This window comes from Chaetodon trifascialis, chromosome 15 (genome assembly GCF_039877785.1).
Source record: "Chaetodon trifascialis isolate fChaTrf1 chromosome 15, fChaTrf1.hap1, whole genome shotgun sequence".
Taxonomy (NCBI): Eukaryota; Metazoa; Chordata; class Actinopteri; order Chaetodontiformes; family Chaetodontidae; genus Chaetodon; species Chaetodon trifascialis.
The window spans coordinates 13849920-13873991 of NC_092070.1; the positions used below are offsets into that span (position 1 = coordinate 13849920).

Below are 24072 nucleotides of genomic sequence, written 5' to 3' on the forward strand. Positions count from 1 at the left end.
CAAGGAGCTTCTCTGTTTGCCCTCTTTACCCTCTCCAACTGCTTTAAGCTGTAAGTTAACTTACCTGCTAAAAGGTCTCCACACACCCCTAATTGAAGGCTATGTTATCAAGCACTAAAAGACATAGGCTGCTGAGGGGTCTGCTTGTTTAGTCATCAGTATGAAGTGGATTTTCTAATTTTATCCAGTGTTGGAGCGTTTTCATGCCTATTCAGTGACTCACTGATGCCGACTTTTGTGGAGTTCCTGAAAAAAACACAGGAGAAGCCCGATCGAAATAACGAGGTCAGAGAAAACAGGGCATTTAAGGTTTATGTTTTCAATGCCTCACAGCAAGAAGACAGTGATTATTAGAGTCTGTTATTGTGTATAGCTGCTCATATTGCTCTTACAGCAACACCACCAATCTGCTTTGTTGGTTGAGGTTAGATGTGGGATCAATGGCATCATCTAACTAAGACATTTCGTGCTTTTGTTTTGAATACTTATTGTTTAAGGTCAAGTGTGTAGGATTTATGGGGATCTATTGGCAGAAATGGAACTTAATCATAAGTACGTTTCATTAAACTAACCTGACAGTAAGAATTATTTGTTTTCTTTAACAAGAATGAGCTCTAGATAAAGCTAAATGCTACACACTGGTCCTGAGATAATAGTTATTATTATCAATATCATTGTCATCTTTGAATGAATCTTTCATAAAATAGCATGCGTTTGCAGCTGTGACTGAATGAATGTAAGTAATAGTGAAAAAAATCTAATGTTTTGTATCCATCACATCACTGTCAACACACGATCTGCTTAATAAGGTTAATATCTGTGCACATGCCGGGCCGACTAATCGAAATAGTGCATCCCTGTGCGCGCACACACACACACACACACACACACACACACACACACACACACACACACACACACACACACACACACACACACACACACACACACACACAAACACTTGTACCGTTTGGCTTATTTTCAATAAATGATTGCTTTTACAAGGCAGTTGCTCGTGGTGTGGGGTAATGAGGAGAATTTATTGCCTATCCAGTGTTTGGAAATGCTCTGTCAGTCACATGATGCTAACATTTATAGGATGTCTCCTTCATACTGCTGTAGGATTTCAGAAAACATGTCTTGGAAAGATGGATTCCTTTTTGCTGTGTATGCCACAGATACCTCTGCATGTCGTGATGTTAATCTTCATGCATTTCTTTCGTTCAGCATTCATTTAGAGGATTTTGCTTTGGTCTTTTGGGATAGAATTAACCACCAATAGCAGTAAGTCTTCTTTTCAATTCTGAAAACTTGGATTCTTGTGAGGTTGGAGAACTTTTTTGGAAAACACCCTGCCGCTGTGGCTGTCTGTAACTCAGTATCTGTTTCCTCTCTGAGCTCTTTTTCTTCAGTGTTTGTTATTCCTGTATTTTTTGACTGGGTGCAGTGGTGTGTATTTTGACGTGTGAACTTAAAGGGAGACCTTCTTCTGCAACCGAGCTCTGTGTGTTTGTGTTTGTGTGTTTGTGAAGTAAAATCTGCGACTTAACGCTGAGTCACTGTCTTGTGTGTATTCAGTGTGTATGTGCACACATGTGTGTTTGATGTTGCTGCTCTCTGCGAGGACGGCTGGGTATCATTGTCTCCGACTGCTGCTGGAAAGGCTTCCGTGGCTCCCCGTCCTCTGTGGGCTGACTGCTGTATGACAAGCCACTGATGTCTGGATGATCTAAGAGGACACTGTCGACTCGCTCCTCTCTCACTCCGTGTGAAAGAAAGCCAGTTTGAAAGAAGAGTTAGGGCTGATTGTGTTTTTGAGAGCAGCTGAGATTTGTGCTACAGTTATTGCATCTGAAAATGTGCCTTACATTTCATCTGAGGAAGACGAGTGAATGACCACAACGATTCTTCCCAACTGGCCCTACAAAAGGGACACGCTTGCATGCAGCACACAAATTCAGTTACTTCTTCCCACTCATGTAAACAGATGCAGGTCCAACACAAAAGAACAGGTGTGCAAAGTGCTAAAAAAAAAAAAAAAAAATTCAACTGGCAGGAGCCTGACTTAGAGACAACCAAGTAGTTTAAACTTTCGCTACAAAGTTTTTCTCAGAATTAAAAGTTAAATTTGCAGTGAAACAGTATCTTTATATCTGATGGAATTGCAGGAATTAAGTTGTTACTGCATCTGTATGTATGATAAGAGAACAGTGACACTAAAACTGTGCACATGTGCTTCAACATTTTGACTTGTCATAGTAGGAAAAGCACAGGTGTAACTAATATTATTAATATCAACAGTGGCTCTGCTGTGTTCAAGTGTCCCTGTCAGCCAGCATTGGCTGAAGCAGCTAAATGGAATTAGTCAATGATATATTACAATCATGTCACAAGCTTATTTGCTATTTTATCTGCATGTCAACAACAAAGGTCATCAGAAAAAGGGACAACAGATGCGCCTTCATCTTTGCTGTTATTATCAGGTTTTATATCATTTATCTAAAGCAGTGATTAAACTGGGTAGTGTTTAGTTAATTTGTTAAATTAAGAAGGTTGCCAAAACACACAGAGCCAAGCAAGAATATTTGGCATCTGTTCAGTCAGCACTGCAAGAGCAGCAGAGCTGATACAAAGACTGCTGTTAAGTAGGTGATATGGTTACTGTGGCTGGTCAGTGTGACATGAAATGCAGTGACTGGATGGTACTTAGTAAAGAAATTAGACACAGCAAATGGCACAAGCCAGGAGAGAGAGTGGATTCTCTGCCCAATTTTGCAAAACCACAGTTACCAATCAATGTGACAAAAATAATTGAATTTCAAGTGAATATTGAAGATGTTATCAGCTTGAATAGCAAGATCCAAGTCTAGATGTCACCTTCTATGTTATATATATAAAAAACCCTTATGACGCCATGCAGTGTAATATCCTCCCCTCCCCCTTTTGGGGTAAATAATAGTTGTTCAGTAAAAGCTTGCAGCAAGTAAGGCTCTCCTCTTCTACTGCTTTTTAAATACATGTGCCATTAAAGCAAAAAAAAATTTCACCGTGAGACTAAAAGTTGCAGTTACAACAGGAAGAACCCAAAGTTAATGGTGAGTTCAAGGTAAGTTGTCTTTGTAGTAGAATACTATTAACAGTAGCACATTATTACAAGATTGTGTCCAAGGGGGGCTTGTATCGCGGACGTCAATGCAAAAACAAACACTTTAAAATGAGCTCCAAAGAACCCGAGCTTTGTTGCATTATTAATGGTCCCACAGAGAACAGATAGGGGTACTGTAAAGGAAGATAGGTGGAGAAAATGCAAGAAAAAATAGCAAGAGAGGGAATGAAAAAGACAGAGGCAAGAGGGAAAACAAGGCAGGAAACAGGGAAAAAAAAGCTAGAAAAATGCAAATTTAAGAGAGGAAGCACAGTGGGGGAAAACGCTGGAATAGAAATAAAAGTAGAAGAGAGAAAGCAAGAAATATTGAGAATAGAAAAGAAACAGGACAGACAGATCACAGAATGAAATGACGCAAGAGAAAGGCAGTGAGAAAGAAAAACATAGATGAATCTCATTTCAGCTTATTCCACCAATTAAACCAACTCCCAACTCTCTCTGTGCGTGCTTGTCTGTGCCCGATCAGCAAGCCTCACAGTCTGTGCCACCCATAGTACCTGAAGCAAGGAGCTATTTAAGCACCCAGTAAATTATTCAGAAACCTCAGCAGTGTGCTGAACAAACTCTAAAACTGATTGTACCTGAACTTTTTTTTATATCTGGTCCTATGTTTTTGTAGAAAATCTCTTTATTTCCCTCCCTGTCTGTGCACCTACTTATTCCATTATAAACAGATTGGAAACAAAGCTCACTGTAACGGGACCAAGTGAGGAGAATGCATCGTGAATAGACTGGAGCTAGCTGTAGTATACTGGAGAGTCATTCCTAGTAATCTCCAATCTAGATACTGTAAGCATTAGAATATCAGGCTTGAGGCGCAAGACTGAAAAATAGGGCACATGCTGAGATACAGCAGAAGCTCTATTGATCCATTACAGCGAACAATGATTCGTATAGTGGGAAATCATATGTGATGGCAACTGGATTGTTCCCTGGCTGTGTGTGAAATATCTCCACAGCCAGTGCTTCCATCCTAAATGGGGTTTTATTAATAAAAAAGATTTAGGCCATAGCCGGCGATGTCGGATCTTCAATATCTTACAACACTCACAGCAGATGAGCCACATTTGCAACTTTCACAATACTTCACCACCTCCCATTCCTTTCTTCTCTGACCCAGTTTACTTCCCTCTCCATCCTCTCAACGTCACACCACCAGACCACCTTAGGGCCAGCGTCCCTCTGGCCCATAATCCTTTATCCACACAGGGCGCAAACAATAACTCTTGAAGCTAATTCCTCTTTATTTCCCAGGAGTGCAGTACTGAGTTTCATTTTTCACTAAAAAAGATTGTTTCCTCTATCAAAAAGGATCTCTTGAACCTCTAAGCTATGTTCCTTCATTCTTACACCTTGTCATATTGTCGGTGTGATTGCTCGATGTTGGTCTGGAATGGATCAGGAGTTTTATTGCTGCTGTATTTCACATATCAATATAAGGCTTTCTCCGATCCTGCATGCGTGTCTTTCAAAAGAATCGAAAATACCACTCAAATGTTCATGTAGTGGTGCAGTTCTAAAGCTGGATTTTACTCCGTGGATATCTCTGTTGCTAGCTGTATGAGTCACAAGTAAGAGCATCATTTTCACCCACTTTTAAAAACAAAAGAAAACTTCTGTGACGTGATTTTCATCTCCACCTCGCCGTACTGCTGCAGGCTGACAGCGAGCTCCAGCTGTCAGAGGGGTTCAGGGGAAATACTTTCACTCCACACATCACACACATCCATCCATCAGCTCATCCTTCCCCCACCCCCTGCCATCCAACCCCCCTCTCTCTTAGTGTCTGATTCGAGTACTGTCTAGAGGAGGGCTCGCAGCAGTGTGAGCAACCTGTAAGTCGACTTCGGCAAAGCCATAGAAAGTGAGTGTGTTTTTTGTTTTTGTGCTCTAGGGCAGGCTCACAAACCACCTTCTAAAAGCACCAAAACAGCTTCTTGTCTGTAGAACAAAGACAGCTGGTTCCAGAAGTCTGAGGAGGAGGGAATCTTAAACCTCAAAAGATGACAATAGAATGTGGTGCTCTGGTGTTTACCGGCAAAGGCTGCATCATCAAGCATGTTACATTTTAAAAGTGTTGGGGGGGGGGTAAGAGCGATGTGTTAAATGCCCATTAGAGGTGCATTAATGACTTCTGTATGATCAGTCAGTTTGAAAAGCCTGTTCGAGTGAGCACTGTAGACTAAATCATTGATTACCTCTCTGATGTTTGACAATGATAACTGAGCTATCACTGACAATGACAGTTTGCATGTGTGTGATTAATTAATGATAATACATTCACTACAAATAGCCACAGCCACGCATAGGTACACCTGCTTCCTCCCACAGTCGAAAGGCATGCAGGTAATGGTAATTGCTCTAAGGCAGCGTTTGAAATTGCATACTATGCACTGCATCTATCATTCAACATACTTTTGTGTAAATAAACAGTAGTGTCTATCTTTGCTCTGTCTGCTCATCGCTATCTCCTCACCTCCTGGAGCAGGCAGACATATGGATAGGCAAGCATGTTTAATAAAGGGTGTGTTGATGTCCATTTATAGTCAAATTGTGGGAGGAAAATCAGTGTTAGACTGAAAACATCCCTACTTTAAAACAATCCAAGGAGCTGCATTGGTGAGGATGTGTTGCTTCAGGCACAGATGAAACAATGAAATGTGATCCAGGAAGCCCAGTTTGATTGACACATCTGAGAGTCTGAAGACTTATCATACACCAAAATACTGCACAGTGGTTTGTAATACTCTGACGTAGGATTTTACAACTCTGAAATTTATCCCAGCCACAACTATTTCATCTTTTGATGCAATGATCATAAGGTAAACAATAGAAATGCTGCATTCACATTGCAAAGAAATCTACCAGGAATGTTCCCTTGCATGCATTTGATTTGTCATTGCAGTTTTTGTTTTACGTTACACTGCATAACAACAAAAGTAGAGTCTGATTTAACTTTTTTTTTATTGGAGACCCCTGCTTGGGCACCCTACTCTGACCTTATTGAAATGAATGAGGTCACATCTCTTTTTACGCAGGGCTACTGTCAGTACACAGTGTTATCCATCTGGCCCCCACCTGATGTTTAGTGTGGAACTGAGCCACCAATCACAGGGCGGAGCAACCCTCCAGCCAACTGTTCATGCAAGTGGATTAGCAAAAAGCACAAAGACAGATGCTCGGCTGAGCCAAAATAAACCAAAAGATGGTGATGGATAGTGTTTGGCATCCTTTAGCAACAATATGTAATGCTAAGGTTCCAGCATAAGCCCATCACATTTGGACATTAAGTAAGTTATCGTCAACATATACACGAACACAGCACACATTAGGTCCATATAATTGGGGTAAGAACTGGTGAAAATGGAGTGATAGACTTTGTATGCCACAGTGATAGATACTATTCAATCACATATCAACCTGCAGGCACTGACTTGTTGCCAAGCCATTATGTGGAAGGATCTAAAATCGCAAGCTCAGCCACCATGTGGAGAGAAAACAATGATCTGTAAAGTCAGATTATATATTGGCCCTTTTCATGTAAAAATAATTATGCAGCAAAATCAATATGCTCTAGTTCTGTACTGCCTAGATTCAGTAGATTATGACCTATTTTTTTATAAGTGAGTTGAGGCTGAAATGTACAAAGGAATAAGCTTTTCTCCATGAATCCATGTGTGTGTCTAAATGAATGTGAATACTATCTGTTGTTTTGTTCTACTTTAATTGGACACCGGCTTAAGCTTCAGCAATGAAGAGGTGTTTTGTGAATTCTGCGTAAGTTCCAGGTTAGCATGAGGAAGAGTATGTGGGAGATGTCTGTAGAGGACTGTTGCAGTGAAGATAATTACTAAGTGCATAATTATTACTGTTTAACAGTTTGAGAAAAAACAAACAAACTGAATGCTGCTTTGGAGTGGCGTGGCATGTTAATGTGCTGCTGTGCTTATGATGAGAAAGTATAGATTGTGGGTTTTTTAAAGTTCAAACAGGCACAAAATCATTATGAAATATTCCTTCAGGTGTGTAGAAGGAATCTGACTGTTTTTAGTAGAACAGTGTTAGTGAATAATAATATTAGGGAATAAGTTACTTGGGGGTCCCACCACTGACAATGGAGCGTCAAGCAGAATCAGAGCAGAAGAAAAGACTTCTCTCTGACAAGAGACTCCAAGCTAATGATGAATGCACCAAAATGTGATACAAGATAGGTCATTCACAGCCACATTTAGCTGACAAATCAGGTGTGTTTTATACAGGCTGTCATAAAACACACATCAAAAAACACACATTAACTGTCAAAGCTTCTTTTTGATGGGTCAGACTTAATAGAGACTGTGAGGGAACAGACAGCAAACAGGCAAACACTTGGCAGCATCCTCTGCGTATGACTTGGTCCAAATAGTAAATACAAGCAATCCAGACTTACTCCAAAATCAGCAAGGTGGTTAAATTGTCTGTTACACTGCCTTTGAGCAGTGCAGCATCGTCTCTCAGCCCTGATGCACATTCATCTGTCAAAGACGACCACAGAGACCTCTGATCCAAACCCAGCTGTTGACCTGTGGATGGAGGCAGCTAATCAGACTCTCAGCCAGGGACTGGGAGGTGCATCTTCATCATCTACCATGCAGGGAACTGAAGCAGATGACACTGAAGAAGGTGGTAAGGAAGACTGTGCTTATTAAGACAATGCTATGGGGGTGACTCCCAAACACCATCTTCTGGTACTCACCTGGCACTTGACTAAAGAAGTTATCTGCACCCCAGAACATAACCAAACAAAACATGGTAGAAATGTCTTTTGCTCAAATGTGGGGAGGCAGACTGATCACTTGCAAGTTTACATGCTTAGTATTAAAACATTGAATAGTGTTGTCAATATTTGAGCTCCCCTGCTGCGACTGCATCCTTGAACAGAGTGCACAGAGTGTGTTATGAGCTCTTCAAGATGGTGATGCTGCAAATAAACAAACAGGATGTTGCCTGTGCTGAATTCCCGAACACTCCAGCTCGAGTGTTCAATATAACAAGCATAACAAGCATGACATGGCAGACCTGGAATCAGTGAAGTTGTAAGTACAAAGAAATGATTAAACCGACGTTGAGTGTACTAAATGGTTTTCCTGATGTCATGAAACAGGGTAGCAAGGGAATCTTTGAGACTTCTTGTTGCATATTACAGCATCTACCGCAGCCCCACAAGGGACATACTGTGCATTATGCAACCTTATATATTCATGTGTACATAAATCTGAGACCCAATTCATTCAGCATGTAAGATTTAATGATTCCCCACTGCATGTGTGTTTTACATGAATGCGTCAGATCACTGCTGCAATCTTCTAACCATTATATAGAAATTTCTCAATATAGCCATATTTTCACAGCAAAGAACAAGAAGCAAAAAGTAGTTGAAGTTGTTTGTAGGTTATCGCCATTCAGATGATGTTGCAAAGGAGTAAAATATGCCCAGAACATATCCATCGCCCACATCCGTATACATGCCCCAAGGCTTTGAACAGGTTGGAGATGAAGGCTAGTTTAATTCTGTATCAGCTGTTTGACACTTTGGCATCCAACATGCACGTCCATCTTTTCTATCGCTCGAATAAAGTAACGGGTCAAGAGATGTTAAAATTCATCACACAGCATGACGGCTGTGCCATGTATAGATCAATGTAAACACACTCACCGAACCGGTTTGTGCTCCCTTGCGCCGTGTTCATTCTACAGAAATACAGGAAATCATTGATTTGCAAAGCCTTTGGCATCAAGGTCAGATTGGTCAGACTAAAAATGCCATAAAGCTCGAAACATTTCAAACAAACCTCAGTCCACATTCCATCACATCACAATCTAGTCCCTCTGTGAATTACTTACGAGGCCATCTGAGAAAAAAAAAATTGGTAAAAACCATCTTCAAGGCCTCAGTGTGTCTTTTTCATGTGAAGGTCTGGAAAGAGAGATGCCAGGATGTTACTAATGAACACAAGTAGCAATGCCTGGAGAGCTCGCCTTACATGGCTACTCAACCACCTGATTAGCCATTCCTTTTCTTCATTTGAAGCCAAAGTAGCTGACAGAGCTTAATCGCTTGATACATCCTTTCATTCAGGAAACGTTTTTTTTTTTTTTGTTCGGTCTACGTATTTGTTTTCAGTTACGCTCAGTTACGTTCTTTTTCTTGGCGGCGGTAACTGAAAAACAGCTTTCTCACCACTGAAGAGCACGGCGAGGACCTGCGAATAAACATATAGCTGTTCCGTCTCTTGATGTTTGGCACGTGCAGGGATAATAGCTCATTAGATACAGTCTGTGAATGATAGCTTACAGTGATCATGATAAGCCATCATTCGCTTTAATTAGAGAAATTGCATTCATCTTCCGCTGTGTTCTCGGCTCACGCTGGAGTCTCCTTGGGGATTCTCCCACTCTCTGAATTCCTCTCACTTGCCTCTTCTGTCTGTCGTAAGACGATGTAAGAGAAGAGGTGCACATTGTAATACACTTCTTAGTATTAAAGGAGCCTAGTATTAGTGGAATGAGCATGGCATGGTAATTAAAAAGACCATCTTTTCCCCTGCATGATAGTTTCGTGTCTCGTGGCAGCGCCTTCCTGTTGAAGTGCCCTTGAACAGGAAGTCACAGACATGTTGTTGACCTTAACCTCATTGCTGATCAGTTCACTCAAGACAATTTCTAGAGTATCCCAAAAATCTGTTGTTGTGAAATAATGGCCATCTTAAATAGCTATAGTGATGGTTAAATGGAGCTCAGCAGAAGCTTAATCACGACACCTACGTCATTCTTGTCTTACCTCCACTGTATCATTCATTACTCCCAAAGCCTCGCTGCTTAGCCATAGGTAATGGCTTTGGTTTTATGGCCTACAGCTTTGCCTGTTTTGCTTCAGTCTCACAGCTCTCATCATTTTTTGAACAAAAATTATCTGCCCAGCATCACACAGGAGACAACATAAAATTGAAATGCAAGCCTGGATTTTAGCACCATCAACAAAGACAATTTCAACAAGTTACGGCCTGATGAATGACATGCAGCCGCTGGAGCTAATTGCAGCTATTCGAGTGATTCCACCAGATGCTCTGCAGGTTTCAGAATCCTCCTCATGGCGGCTCTCCGCCCTGCTCCACTGAAAATATGTGCCTAGATTTTTTTATTTTTTTTTAACCGATGCCACATCAAGCTGTAAAGAGCAGATTGAGTATAACAGGAATTTAGACACAGGAACAGCACAGACTATCTGGTCAGAAACACAGGTCAAGACCCCATTTTAAACATTTAACTTCAAAAATCAAACAAAAATGACCAAGTCAACAGAACAGAGTGGGAGAAATCCTTCACTTCTTAACCCTGATGGGGTATGATGTATGAAGTTGTGCAGCGGTTGGAACAAAAGTGCATTGCAGACACAACGTCATAGAGCCGTGCCAAGTGGAATCAAGCTGTCATCTCCAGATGTTTACCATCATGACAAAGTGACCCATCTGGCTGCTCAGAAATCCAATCCAATTAAGTTCTAGTCTCACTTTGTTTGAAAAAATTTTGACTCCACAGACAAAAGAAGCTCTCATTCTTTTGGAATCCCTTTTATTTTCCAGCTTCTCGATGATTGGCAACATTTTGACATTAAACAGTCATTTTCATCCAACACCCCTCCGTAGCTGGGAAGCCTGACACACTGCATGAGCACTGAGTTTGGACAGAATGTAAGACTCAGCCTACTCTTATTCAAAGGAAAATATCCCTTACTCATTCATTTTATGTTAGCACAAGGCTTGAAAAGTGTAGTGTTGTAATTACTAATGGGCCTATTCAAAGAACACTCCCACGTTGACATTTACACCAGAGCTGTACTGGCATGAGGTTAAAACCATGCTTTTTACAAGAAAGACTACTGAAAACACGCTGATTTAATGTAACACTACAAAGTTCTCTTTACGGTACAGAAAGTGATGGATTCATTAATTTGGAAATGCTGTTAACAAATTGTATTTGCAAGGTAAATGAGCAGCATGTACTGTACAGAGTGAAAGAATCATAGTAAATAATGTAATATAATAAATTATATTTTCTAAATACTAGACAATATTCAGTTTATTTAGCCAATGAAGTGTGTAAAACAGGTCACATTTCGTTCTTATTTGTGCTTACAAAGACAAGATGACATGGCAACAGATAACCGAGGTTTGCAACATGCTGAAACCTCCTAAACACTTTGAATAGTTTTCAGTGGTTTGCTTAAGAAAACAGACACTCTTTTCAGAGAAAGTCACTGTTTATCTGTAATGCCTGTCAGATCCTTGCACTGTGTACTGTGTAAACTTACACTTTATATTGCACCTGGTAACAGAAGTACATCAGACTTCCTTACTTTCATAGTCTGTATACATTTTATGAATGAGTGTAAAAGCAGCTCTTTCACAGTCACTCTTAGGTAACTCATTCCTGATGATTCTGGATTCTGGTTGACTTAAATACATTATGGGTATACTTACAATGTAACTAATTATGTAGTACAACAATACAAGATGGATTTATCTGCAAGAAAGTACAAAATCAGTGGTATTGATAAACCCAAAGACTCAGACGCAGATGTCTCCCACTTTGAAATCAATTTCCTCAATAGACCTTGATCTTCAAGTGTCTCCTTGACTGAGCACAGTCGTCCTAAACAAGTCTTGCTTTTTTGATGAAAGGGAAATTGAATTTACCAGAATGCCCTGCCTGGTGGGCAAGACAGAGAACCAGCTGAGCTGAGGGTTTGGTAAACATTTCAGTTTTCATCATGAAAACCCCTGAAAATGTGGTGTCTATGAAGATCCTCCTGGAGATCTGCAACACTTTCCTTTCATCTGCCATCACAACCAATGTTGGAAGCCCCAGGTTTGTCTGAGTCCAACCACACTTTTCACTTTCTATACAGACGGTTGCGTAAAAATACACCAAATCAATACATTTTAAAGTATCCTGATACTACAGGTGGGGCAACCCTGATCTGCACCAACATGGCGTGAACACAGCTGTCAGGTGGAGTGATGTCACTACTCTAAAGATTAACACAAAGACAACGGAAATAATATAGTTGACACACAACACTGAATTTGTCTGCAACAAGACAAAACAAACACATCATTTTCTCCACCACTCTTTTGGTGCGAGTCGACATATTCTTCTTTGTTTTTTTACTTCTTTGATTAAGAGTGTTCCAGAGTATTGTAATACTAAGTGTTACAAGTGTTTTCCGCTACTTTAACGTCAAAACTGTCTCACCAAATGAAAATCAATCCCTTGAGAAACTCTATGAATCAGCTATTCAACCATCTTAACATATTCAGACTTGCTAACAACACTGTCTCTGACCTCAACCATGTCCTGAACAACGGATCCAAAAGTTTCCACCATCATCATCGGCAAGTCAAAGATAACCACACTTCCTGGACGCCAAAAAGCAGGCCAGAGTCTCTACTTGTGGATAAAAGGGTGCAATCTCGTAGCTCAACCCTCCACATTGAGCAAACTGTGATATGCCAATCATTCTGTGTCAAACGAAGCCTTTGTTCCACATTTCTACAAAGACCTGTTTCTACATGAAATTACTGGGACTTGATGAATGCATACCCTGATGGCAGGAGAAAGAGAAAGAGAGGCAAATTCATAGGACTAGATTAGGATAAAGGCTCCTCTTTAAATCTAGCACTGTCACCATCATTACTAAAGTATGCTTGGATGTAGTACTGATGAGCCAGAACACTTTGTCTCCCCTCCAAGACACATAAAAGCTGAAGTGGATTAATCATTCATGCTAAAGGTGCAACAGCCTGAAGTACCATGCAGCAGTGGCAAGGTCTAATGTGCATGCCTGAAAACCTTGGGACCTCTGCTGTTTGTTTGAAAGTCTCCCATCAGTATCACTCGTCTTTACACTGAGCTGAAATATTGATTAGCATTCCTGTCTGTATTCCCTTCACAATCACACCACTAACCAGTGAACTGCTTCTCAAAGCCCTCATAAAATTTCATCTTGCCTTCAAGATACTACAAATTAGTGTCCATATGGGCTCAATTTAATCTTTCCATGGGCTAGAGGTTCGCGCATCCATCCAATGACATTAATATACTGGCAAATAAAGGCGAGTACAAAGAAATAAGAGGAAGTAAAAGTTTTTAGAGATTATTTGGCCTGCTGCAGCTTGTTTTTTGTCTCAGTGCAAGGACACCAGATAAAGGAGAGCACATTTGTTGACAGTCTCATTTTAACCAATCGCCCATGGTCCGCTGAAAGAGACGGAAAGAAAGGAGAAAGTGGGGAAGGTTGTTGCTGTGCTGTGCTCTCCAGCTCTCAACAAATTCCTTTTTAGAATGCATGATGTTTGCTTGGCCTCTTTGCATTTTTGTAGACTCTATGTGTGTGCGCGTTATGGTGTTTTGATTCTTGATTCTTACGGCTGACACAACACTGAGGCCTCATACTGATAAACTGTCAAGACGCTTTGACCAATTTACCGCCGACTGGACGCCCTCCCCAGCACGGAAAGTTTTGTATGTTGTGTCTGTTATGAAAAGATCCCAAGTGGTTGGGAGAAAAAAAAAGGGGGTGTTTCTGAAAGATTCATAGGACCCTCGTTCAACAGGCGTTTCCATGGCAACACAACCGTCTCTAGCTAAAAGAACCGAAGGCCTCAATGCAGACGCAGCTCCACCGCCTCAAAGACCCTTTGATTTCTGTGTACATAGAGAAAACACAGACGCGCACACACAAACACACACAAACACACACAAACACATGGCTCTCTTTTTGTGTGCATCATGACACAATCATGAAAATGTCTGTGCTCATTTTGTTCCCCGTCTTGGATATCAGTTAAATCTCAGCGCAATAAACACTTGACTAAATTTCGAACAACTCGAAGGCAAACATTGTTTTCCTCATTCTAATTCAGCGAATGAGTTTAAACAGATTTACGTGGCATTACACAACTGATTAGATGTAATTACTTGGGATATGGGATATTTGGGCGAACGTGGGCAAACCGAGTTTTAAATGATCATCCGCAAATTTGTCCTCCCTCACACATCGAAATTCAAATGTATTTTCCTCCATCATGTGGGTGATTTGTTAAAATGGAACCAGTGGGATTGTGTGGAGGCTAGCTGTTCTTTTGGATTATTTGAGCTGAGGGACACATTTCATTCATTTTTACTTATAAAGATCCCTTTTCATTTCTCCTCAAATTGCCCCTTGCCATCCATTGACTGAGACACTAAACCGTCAGCCCATGGTGGAAGGTTCCCTCATTTCATAAATAAAGCATCCTGCTAAGTGAAACAATTTAGTGTGCAAGCAAGACAAGGAGGAAGTATTATTATTGCAGCATCTCATAGCCTCCAGTTAAGATTTGGGTGATGCTTCTACGCATCTCTGCTGAACACCCCAACACAAGGGGGTTACTCAGAGCAATATCTGCTCACACAGCGAGCATGCTGAATAATAAAATGCTAAATATGTCCATACCCTGTGAGACCAAGCAATGAAATACTTAATGAAGTACTAAGATGCTCTACATTATTCAAACATGCCGTGTCTGGGTGGAAATAAGCGAACTCTGAAATGGACATGGATGCTGCTCATGTACAGGTGTTAAATGGCATTTATTGCCAAGCAGAGTAATAAACCAAAATAGTTCAAACATAATCAATTTAGGGTTAATTTTATGGCTACTTTTGCAGCTAGGTAGCAACTTCATAGTTGCCCTGAAGAAGCAATCATATAGTCATTTGCGATACTGAAAACTATGGAGATTGAAAGGTGCATAGTGACTTTGTGAACATGGTCCCATGTGACTTCATCTGTCCTTCCACCAGGAGTCAGTGGAAGGCAGTAAAGACTACAGATAGCAAGGCCGTCAAGCAGTGAATAAAATACAGCATAAAGTGCAGTAGTTTGTAACAAGGTTTTCCCTCTTTGTTCAGGTTTACACTGCTTCATCTTTGCATGGCACAAGCTGCATTGTTTCACTGTTTGACTGGTTGCTTCAGACAGAAAGATCTGCCGTGGACAGAATGTATTTTTTCACTCTTCCTTCACTTTATTGAGTTTTGTCTGAAGGCCTTTCATCCCCAAAGGGCCTTTAGGCAAAGCCCAAAACACACACGCGCACACACACATGCACCTGCGCGCGCGCGCACACACACACACACACACACACACACACACACACACACACACACACACACACACACACACACACACACCTGGGTTGAAACAGCTCTACTTTCTTGTCTGCACGACACAACCATCCTGATTCTCACTGGAGATTAAGAGATTACAGGACTTTCTGTGCATGTGTGTAAAATGATGGTGCGTGGGTGGGGCAACACGTGGTGAACCTGTCTGTCAGTAGACTCTTTTAAATCATTTTTTAGGTTGTGCGTGTGTGTGTGTAGTTCCACATGTGGATGTGTTCATGTGTAGACCTGTTTCTGCAGTGAAGTGTTTGTGGAGCGAAGACTCTCTGGTCCTTTCCTCCCAAGGCCAGTTTGGAGACAATGCCTCTCTCATGTTGTTTTTCCCAATACATATTTTAAAAAGGATCCTAAGGATGCCAAATTCACCAGCTGCATGTCCTTCAATGCTGCTTTACTGCTTTAAATGACCATTCAGTTAAGGATAAACACCGATGTCATGAAGACTGAAAGCATTTCTCATTTTGCTAATCTCTGACGTGTGCTGTGTGTTTCTGAGTCTGAATTATCCCACAGAGCCGAGAAAATATGACAAAAGCTCAAGGATACAAGAAATGACAAAACTCTTCTGAAAGCTATTTGTATGAGATGTGATGATGAGTTTTTTAATACAAGCGTGAAGGTGAAAAACGCTGTACAGGAGAAAAGTTTGGCTTGCAGTGACCCCTGCTGGCATTTGCCTAGAATTTCAGTTCTGTGTCCTTTGTGCAGTGGCTGGTGAAGTAACACACTGCAGGTCTACAGTATGTAGGTTCTTACATGTCGCATTTTTGCTTTGCTGGGAGACTTAATGATGTTATCACTCAAAGCTAACCACTGCATCTATTATGCAAAGTTAATTACATGATTATTGAATCACTTCTCTTTGATGCAAGTCAAATGTCTGTGGTCTGAACAGTTCCTCTGTGTCTGACACAGAGGCAGAGCGTCCCTGTCAATGGGAATGTTCTGCCCATTTACTTCTGTTTTGTGTTGACAGTAAATGAGAGAAAATTGTAAACCTCCTGATTGAGGACTTTTTACATGTGAAATCATTTCATCATATATTGTTGCAAAATGCATGTACATTACTGTCAGTTTAAGGAACATGTTATCCTAATATACTCTATTGACAGTATAAAACAACCCTTTTAAAGCATACCAGGGTTAGCTTAAGCTAACGGCGTAGCCGGTGGGTCACCAGTGGGTCCACCACTTTTGTCCAGGCTGAAATATCAAACTCACTGAATGGATTGTCATGAAATATTGGGCAGAATTACATGGTGCTGATGTTCCCTCATGTCTTTGAAACGTGGACTTTTCCTCTAGCACCACCATGAGGTTCTCATTTGTAGTTTTGAGTGAAATGAAATGGAATCACTCTGAAGAACTCCTGTCTAGCACCATCATCACAAGGACAATACATTTAAGGTTTTACCTCATCAGCTTCATTGATTTTTGTAAATATATACCTCTTCTGACTTTGATGACAGCAACATGTTTCAAACCAAGTTGGGAGAGGAGCACAACAACTGACTGGGAAAGCACATTATTAGGATGTTACAACAAGGGCTCTGGAACACTTAGCCTGGTTATTAAGTTAGGGGTCACTTCCTGTCACCTATTACTTGGTCACCTCCTTTCAGCACATAATAATAGAAGACTTTCTTGAATGGAACTCAGTGGGTAAGGAGTCACGCTGCCCCTCTTCCTCACCTCCTATCATCTCTTTTCTTTCTGCCACCCTCCATCCACCAATCCCTGCTCCCTTTTGTCCTCTCCCGTCCTTTACTTCCTCCCCACCTTCCCCCCCTTCCAGTCAGCCCTCTCTCTCCTCCGTGGCTGTGCAGTGGACACTCTGTCTCCTGAAGCCTGTCCCAAGCTGAGGGCCTCGCCAATTAAAGGCTGTCATGTAGGCTCTCTGGTGGAGCTGCTGTAAGTGGTGCAGACAATTTGTATTACAGAGGGTCTATCTCATGCATGGGTGAGCTGGGTGATGGGCCTGCCTGAGCTAATAGGCTGAGGATGCAGAGGCCATAGACCCCCGAGCACTCCACAACTGGAGGGCTTAAGTAGGTGCTAGTTAAATGCAGTATTCAGACTGGACAGAAACTACATGGTTGCACTAACTGGCTGTATATGCATGCAGAAACATGGCAGGTGATCCATACACATAAAAGGCAAGAACAAACACACAGCCGCACAATCTTTTCTAGTTTTGTCCTTCAGCTTCCTTCTGTCTTTCTCTTCTTTACAGGCCCTCTGCTGCTTTATGCCATCCAGTTTACCGTAATTGGATGAAGCACTACAGATCATCCCTCATTACTTAAACTGACAGGCCCTGTCTCAGCTGCTTTCTGAGGAGACAAACAGCAAGACAAAGGAGAACATGGGTGGGAGCTCTGTGCTTGTGTGTGTGTGTGTGTGTGTGTGTGTGTGTGTGTGTGTGTGTGTGTGTGTGTGTGTGTGTGTGTGTGCTTGTGTGAGCCAGCGTGAAAAGGTGTTCAAAGGAAACTAACTAATGTCAGCTTCAGCTAATTTTCAAGTTCTCCTTATTTACAGTCCAATCTACGGTGAAAAACAAAGTCTAATAGCCATAAATCCATAAATTATGATTTTTTTGTACCCTTGATTGCGGCTGCATCGTCGTCAGAACTTCATGTGACAAAAAATGGTTGGTGGTTGTGTTTTTTAACCAAAAGGAATCGTATGCGTCTGACAGTGCACGAAGGCGTACACGATGTCGAGCTTTTGCTACACAGACAATACTTGTCAGTAGGATGATTGTGTTTAAGTTGTTTTCATCGATAACAATTAAAAAGATGAATAAAATAATCGTTACAAAACACTGAACTGTAACTGCACCTGAATGGATGGAAAATAACAGACCCAAAGGGGGCTGTGATCCCCCACATATTTCCTCATTTATTTGTTTACTGTTGTATTTGTGTCCATTCTCTGCATGCGGCTGCTTCACTCCTGCAGCAGGGGTTTGTGGGAAAGATCAGCCAATCTGCATAATTTCCTATTACTGATAATATGTGAAGTGATGGGATGTCTCAATGAATTATAGAGTATATTGCTATAACCTGTGTTTCTGCATCCAAAAAACAAATAGACACACAACACACGCCTACATATGAGCTGTGTGCTAAGAGTTTCATCTCATTACAGCATTATTCAGGACAGCTGATACAGATGCAGGAATTGTGCTGTTGGTTAGAACAGTTCAGATTCCTGATGAACTAAGTGTCCAAACGTACAGCGTTTTATATTCAAAGCAGCTTAAATTGTTCAATGCAGAGCGTTCTATAAGTACATGCAATATTATGGATGAGCTAAATGTGGTGTAAGTCAACATTTTTTGCATGTCCTGATAAAGGAATAAACAGTTAATTAGCAGAAAAATGAACCATGGGAGGAGTGGGATCCAAGCACAACCCTGTCCCCAAAAAACAAATTAAATTGTATTCATATAGAGCCAAATTACACCAGAAGTTGTCTCACAACACTTTCCACATAGAGCAGGTCTTAATCTACAGAGACCCAACATTTCCCCCATGAGCAAGCACTTGGCGACAGTGGCGAGGAAAAGCTGCCTTTTAACAGCCATTTAAAGTCTAATGTTGACAAGATAAATACCTGTCTGCTCTTCCTGGCATCTCTTTAAGTGAGAAACAAGTTTTTGATGGTGATTCACCACCTTATTTTCATTCACCCGGCACTGCTATGGTTGTCAAAAACACTCCCCACAGATTAGCTACCAAACAGCACTCATCACTGCATGTAATGGTGAAGACACACAGACGAGCTGCTAACTAATCACTAACTGTGATTGTCTTGCACCGACTGATGATCGCTGATTTGACTCCAGACTGAGGTGACCTTTTGAACGAGATTAACTTAAACTGTCCTTCTCAGACATGATGGTCCTAGCTTTAATCTAGTGTCGTAACAGGCTTCCTTTACTAACATTTAATTTCCAAGGTGACACCTGTTTTTGTCCTTTGTGAGAATATCTGCTCATATTAACAGCAACAGAGAAAAGCATCAGCAACAATTTATCATTAGTCCATAAGTCATGCGATTGTACTTTGAGGATGGTCTATAGATCAAATGTATATGTGGGAAATTTGTGGAGAGTTTGGGATTAAAGATTTAAAAAGAAAAGTAACATCACAAAAGAATGTATGGCAACAATAAACACCAGTTTCATTTAGGCTCATTGTTCTGTACTGGCACTGACACAAAATGTATTTCCCTCGAGGGGTTGCTTCAGTGCAGTCAGTCAGCAACATTAATTGGCTAATTTTTGCACAGTAAAAGCCCAGATGGAAACTGAAATAATTACAGCACAGTCTTGGAAGATGTAGATACGCTTGCTTTCTTCAGGGTCATTTGTCTCTTTGCTGCATTTCTATAACTAACTCCCTAACCTTTATAAGGCACTGTCCTCATTTGTAATTGCATGCTTGTCTTTCAGCCGGAAGTAGCGTAAAAATTATGGATTCATTTCTACTACTGCTGCATCATACGCTCTGTTTATACCTGCAATGGTTTATTTTAGAGATCGTCCTTTTACAGAGATTTTTTTACACCTTGAAAGACACAACCAAAAGGTTTGACATCAGTTCTGGTCTCCCCCTCCTCGTCCTCCTCTTGCCTGCATAGCAGGGCAAAATAAATTGGAAAGAGAAAAAGTGAGAGTGCTGGAAAATATGGTTGATATGGCCAAAATGTGTCATTTTTGAATGTAGGTGTAAAAAGGCCGGGCTGTATTATAGCTGGAGGAAATAATTTGCCCTCACAATTTAGATTTGGTGTGTGTGTGTGTGTGTGTGTGTGTGTGTGTGTGTGTGGAGGTGGGGTTAGCCTGTGCTAATGGGACTGTCAAGGTGAGTCCATCAACACAGGAAAAAAGGAAAAATTTTGAAGCAAATTATGAAACAGTGTGTGTGTGTGCACGTGTTGGTAATGTGCACGTGTAGTGCACAACGGTTTCATTAAATTAAGCGTGTTTGCTTATGTACAGGCGTGAGAGAACGAGACAAAAGCAACAGAGGAGATGAAAAGCAAAGATAGCTGCTGCATAACAGGGGAGTCATTTTCAGGCTGTCATGAGTGACGAGTGGCACCCACACATGTGTCACACTGAGTCATACTGGCAGCTGTGCTGCAGAAAGTCTTCCCATCAGTTGGCCGTGTAGAGATTGTGCACCTAATCAAAAAGACTGCTTTTATAGTTGGTTTTAATGGTTTTAATCGTTCCTCCCACCAGCTCCCAGTTAACATTCCACTAAAATGGATATATGCTAGCAGAAAGGACCTTTTCCATTTAACCAGACTTTATTTGTTTAATTTTGTGTGTCTGTGGCTTGGGCCTGTAGTAAGAAGAGGCTGTCCATGTGGTTGTGCACTGGAAGCGCAGCTCACACTACAGAAGAATGAGCTGCTTTCAGACATTTTCACCCTCGCTCACAAAACAATAATATGTTTGAACAAGCAAGTTGCACAGTAGATGACTGAGACCTGCAGTTGTTTTACTTTACTGTCACCACTTTCCTCATGATGCTTGTCTCATTATGATGCTGCCCCACTGTGTTTGGTAGCTGTTGCATTCCACATGTTCTAAAAAACAAGAGAGATATCTGGCAGGATGCAGGTGTACATAAAATAACAGCTTCATCCATTAGATAAGAGCAATTAGTGCTATTACCCGCAGTGTGTGATCCTGCGGGTGGCATCTGCAATTCAGTTGTATTTCACCTTTTTTATAATTACAGAAGCAAGTGCGTGTTTGAAGCACTAGAGGGTGCTCACAGCCCTCATCAAGGCAGCTTACTGAGCTTTCTTTGCTCCTGAAACATAAAAAAACACACCCCCCTGTGCCCACACACACACACACACACACACACACACACACACACACACACACACACACACACACACACACACACACACAAATATACACATGGTAAGTTTTATTCTGTCCAGTGAAACAGCTGTCTGTTTTCTGGTATTTAAGTTTTTAAATTAGCTTAGAAACTATTTATCATTTATAATGCATGCATGGAAATAAACTGCAGGAAGTGTGTAGTGGCATTAGCATAGCACGTCATATTTTTCATTTCATCTCCATTGTCAGGAAGCTGAACCTCGCTCCCCTTTGTTTTAAGCAGTGCTTCCCTCCAGAGGTGCTTTTTGCTGACAGGACATCCCTCCAGCCCTGCTTAACATAGTAAATAACACTGAGACGATTAACCCTTAATACAAGGTTAGAGTATTTTGCATTCTTCACGAGCGTGTGTGGAAAGCTGTTTCTGATAAAGCCAAAGACAGTCAGTCCTTTCTAATATGGAGCCACACACAGCTGTCCTCTGAGGCATGGCTTCGCTCTCCTCTCTGCTGGCACACTGCTTCCCACCCAAGAGGAGAGCTTTACTGAATATGGATGGAGACTCGGTGCTGCCAATGGCAACACCACTGTGGTCCAACACCACCTGAGAGAGGAGGGAGAGGCGGAGGGATACTGGATTCGGGAAACAAAAAGGATAATACTGTAAAACAGCAACTGTACTATCAGCTGCAGGACACAGTATTTGTAGTATGTTGACTCTGATCGATAGCTTTGAGGAGATGTGAAAGAATTAAGGTGGAAATGATGGTGTGCGGAGACATTTAGACAGAAAGTCTGTGTCATTGATGTTTACATGCACACTCATTTTACACTGTTAATTCCAAATTTGATATGTAAACAGCATATTCCTGATGCCATATGCTGATATTGATTTTTTTAGGAGCATTCTTTTGACGTGTGTAGCGTATTCGGAGCATAGGTTTCATTTAGGTTTTTATCACAGTTTGCGACACACAACCTCTCACATGAAACATGAAATTATGTCACTTAGAGGTTAAATACAGGAATCACAGAAACTTTTAGCTACTTATCAACATTTGTTATAAGAAAGTACAATGGCCACTCTTTGCAGCTGCAGGAGTCCCTGTGGTGATGGTGGTCAGATAGTGGCAGAACAGGTGCACGGGTCCCCTCATGAAGTGATGTGTGGGACTTTTTCAAATCATTGTGCAGTAGCGCATGCCTCCTCCAACGAGGGCGATGCTGGAAACCATGCCTTGGTTAGTGATGATGTGACAGTTGCCATAGCTACCTAACTTTACAGCGCTATTGCCACTCGCATCTCCAGTCATCCACATGCACGCACAGTGACATCTGGTGGATGCACGGCTCCCTCCACCATTGATCACAACTTTGAGAAAAGACCTGCAGTACATGTAAAAGTTTTCTCTCCATTCTCCGTCACTAAACTCTCTGAGGGCTGCTTCCTCCCACCAATCCTTACTGTTTACCTGCAGTAGCGGCATCAATGGTAACTTGCTAATCACCTTAACTGAGCAGGCCACCTGCTGCAAGTTGTGTGAGTCGGTTCTTGTGCATAGTTGTTAAAAGAAGAGCCTGAAGAACACAGCTTTGCAAAACTTAATTGACAACAAGGGTCCACCAAGGATGCAACATGACTGCAGTTTGAAATTCCTCTGTAGGACGTAGCCATTGGGTGTATGACATTACATTAACGGGAGGACACATGATTGCAACTGAAATATTCATTTTCATTAGCCATGTGAACAGCCTGGTAGGAATACTGTCTTTTTTGTGTCATTTTGTGCATTTAAATGTAGTCAATTGTCAGGTAAAAATGACTCACTCAGCACAGCTGAACCCATTACTATGTCTTTGTTGTCTGTATCCAAGTATCACAGTGCTTTCTGATAAAACCACATGTTCCTTCCAAGTCCCGCTCTCTGTTCGTTCTCCAGCCTCTACTTGGTATCCAGCATTTAATCTCTTACCATAAGTGATCCCTTTTATCAGCCAACACCTGCCATTTGCTTTTCCCAGGCTGACATTTGATTAATTGACTAAATAATTTACTGGCAAATGCCATATATCACACAGGCTGGGGTGAAAAGAATGGAGGATATTGGGATTTAATTGTCTGCATTTTTTCTCTCTCCAGCTAATCAGCACACAGCTATCAGTTATCCTGTTCCTCCATGTCTGATTGGTTGATTCTAATCATGACATAAATTTATATATAATTTGTCACCTTTTGCCAATTATACAACTGATGGCTGTGTGGGTCTTGAAAATGGCAACCCAGTCTGCAGATATGTGATGAACATTGAATTACATGTAATATGTGTATTGATCACTGCTAATATAAAAAGAGTTACCTACACCACTCATGGACCTGCAGCAGTTCGTGTTGGATTGGTCCATTTTGTCTGTAAGAAGAAAAGAGCTTAAATCGATGTCAAATCTGTCCATATTAGGCATATTGCTGGTATTTAGCATAATTGTTTAAATCAGTTTTAAAGTGTTTTCCATTTCTAAGCTAATAAAAAAGTGGTTAATGTCGCACAAAATGACTTTGAAAAAAAAAAAAAATACTGCACTACTGTGGCTGTACAATCTCTCTGCCCCTATTGGTATATTGATATAAAGAGGTTCTAGTCTGCTAGACACAATGCAGGTCCTCTGAGTATTACAAATACTACACCTGAGTGGGGAGAACTTCAGAGCTTGGTGCTTTAGGAGAGCAAAAGAAGATGATCATTTATATCGACTGGGTCAAAGTGTG

The 24072-nt window shown here is 41.2% G+C and overlaps 1 protein-coding gene across 1 annotated transcript in view; it reads right to left on the reverse strand.

Moving 5' to 3' along the window:
• Positions 1 to 23872, reverse strand: part of LOC139343998 (neuronal pentraxin-2-like) — a 56465-nt gene extending 32593 nt beyond the window's left edge. Inside the window, exon 1 of the mRNA XM_070981870.1 lies at positions 23862 to 23872. The gene's annotated coding sequence lies outside the window, so the exon portion shown is untranslated. The remainder of the gene's footprint in view (positions 1 to 23861) is intronic.
• Positions 23873 to 24072: the final 200 nt, after the last annotated feature.